The 2,180-nt window shown below is 36.2% G+C and overlaps 1 long non-coding RNA gene across 1 annotated transcript; it reads right to left on the minus strand.

The window, feature by feature from the left end:
* Window positions 1–65: 65 nt before the first annotated feature.
* On the minus strand, window positions 66–1,683 carry LOC101852452. The gene is made up of 3 exons (XR_221310.3): window positions 1,636–1,683; window positions 503–546; window positions 66–120 (listed from the first exon to the last, which is right to left on the minus strand). It is a non-coding gene; the product is annotated as an uncharacterized LOC101852452 (long non-coding RNA).
* Between the last annotated feature and the right edge of the window lie 497 nt (window positions 1,684–2,180).

Below are 2,180 nucleotides of genomic sequence, written 5' to 3' on the forward strand. Positions count from 1 at the left end.
AGAGAGAGAGAGAGAGAGAGAGAGAGAGATGATAGCTTACTTCTGCCTCTTGGGAGGAGAGGGACCATTGGTGCATGTGTTTTCTTGTCCCGAGGCAGAGATGACCGTTGGACTGCACTTCTGAAATAGAAGGGAAACATTTACACAATAAAACAGAAGCGGGAAGAGATGATTATCTTGACTGGAATCTAGCACAACCATACTTCTGAAATGGGAACACATATAGACAAATGGGAAGACTAACCTTAACCATATTGTCGGTGTCAGACTCTTAAAAATTGCCACATTCCATGAACGAATGTCAAACTCAAAGAGGAGATAAGAGATGAGTCACTATAACGATAAACATAGACACACTGGCACATGGACACCTTGCAAAATAAAATCACCTTCAATAGTGAGACCTAAAGACCTCGGTTCACACAGTGCCTAGCCGTATAAAAATGCTGTCAATATTTCACTGGCTTGGCTAAACAGTAAGAGAAAAAAAACATGAACAAACCTTCCAAGTTTCCTTCGTGATTTTTATTGGGCTCTTCCATCCACCTAGTTAAAAAAAAAAAACATTCAAAAATAAAATTTGCTGTATAATAAAGTATTTAGCATTTTATGATATGGGATGTATGCTGACAAAATTAGGTCTTTCTCAGATTTTGGTCCTAAGGAAAAAGGTATGTCAAATGTATAGTAGGAGAATTTTGCACAATTTAGTAGTATGAAATGATAGAAGACATGTTAATAAACTTGAAAAAATGGCTATAGTTGAAAACCTACAATTTTGATCCCTAATTCGATTTTAAGTCGCTATTTCCATTCCCAGATTTTATCAATATGCCACACATCACATACAGAAAACAGGCAAACCAAGGACTAAAACAAAAATGATATGCAGTTAACAGTGCATTTATGACTAAAATTAAACTTTTTTTTTTCTGACATGAGGAGTTGCACAGAAGTAAAAAATAGTTGCTTGATTATGTTGCATATATTATATATGTAATCCAAAACAAAATTTAAAAACCCAAAGAAATGAACATATTCGACCTAACCATACACAGAAAATAAGGATATATCAAACACATAAGCCCACCAAAGCCAGTTGAACAGAAAATAAATAAGATGATTTCTTTTTTTTTTCATAGCGCAGCAGAGTATTTTACTCCTTGTATTATCTACAATCTGTCAATGGTAGCATAAGCATAAACCGTTATAAGAACCCAAGAAATTAAATGATCTAAATTGTCACCTTGTGTCAATGGTGGTGTAAAACATATATCTATAAATATATATCATATTTGTGAAAGTTCGTCACTTTGGTCGTCTAAAACTTCCAAATCACTTATCTTTCTAATTTGAAAAAATTAACGGTGGTTCAGAATCATTTAAAGGGTGCGCAGTTATATTAAGGAGCCTGAAGTCACTGTGGTTTAATATTAAGTTTTTCATTAGTTTCGTTTAGATCTAGTTCTGAGAAAGTCTGTCTTCTACAACGCCATTGTAAACAAGTGAGACTTCCGTTCACACGCAGTGCGCACTGGTCCAACAATGACTTAACGATCGATTCTTTTCAGTCCATTCATTGAACGGGGTACCCAGCTAGTACAACTATAATTTTATCGACATCAATTTACTTACCCATCAAATGTGTAACTCTAGTGAGGTCCATATAGAACTCCCTCCCCTGACCAACTTGAAGATAGCGCACGTGAACAGGTAGTCGAAGAGCGTCCATGTGTCCGAGGACAAGGTCAGACAGCCACTGCACATTTACCACCGCAATCCTCCATTCTTTCGCTTTTTCAAACTTCATGCCCCCGGGCCTGGAGAGAAAAAAACGAAGAAAAAATTACAACCAGAAAGGAGGATGTGAAGAACAATGTGTTGTCTCTCTCTCAATACTGAAACTGAAGAGAATCAGACAGTGACATAGAAACTGAACAGAAAAACAATGAGAATTAGATAGAATCGGACAATAACACTGAAAGTGCAGAGAATTGGATAGTAACACTGAAAGTGCAAAGAATCGGATAATAACACTGAAAGTGAAAAGAATTAGAAAATAACACTGAAAGTGAAGAGAATTAGATAATAACACTGAAAGTGAAGTGAAATAAGACAATGTGTTGTCTCTCTCAGCACTGAAAGTGGAGGGGAATCATAAGCAGCCACTTCGTCCTCAA

This window comes from Aplysia californica, unplaced genomic scaffold (genome assembly GCF_000002075.1).
Source record: "Aplysia californica isolate F4 #8 unplaced genomic scaffold, AplCal3.0 scaffold03571, whole genome shotgun sequence".
NCBI classification, from domain to species: Eukaryota; Metazoa; Mollusca; class Gastropoda; order Aplysiida; family Aplysiidae; genus Aplysia; species Aplysia californica.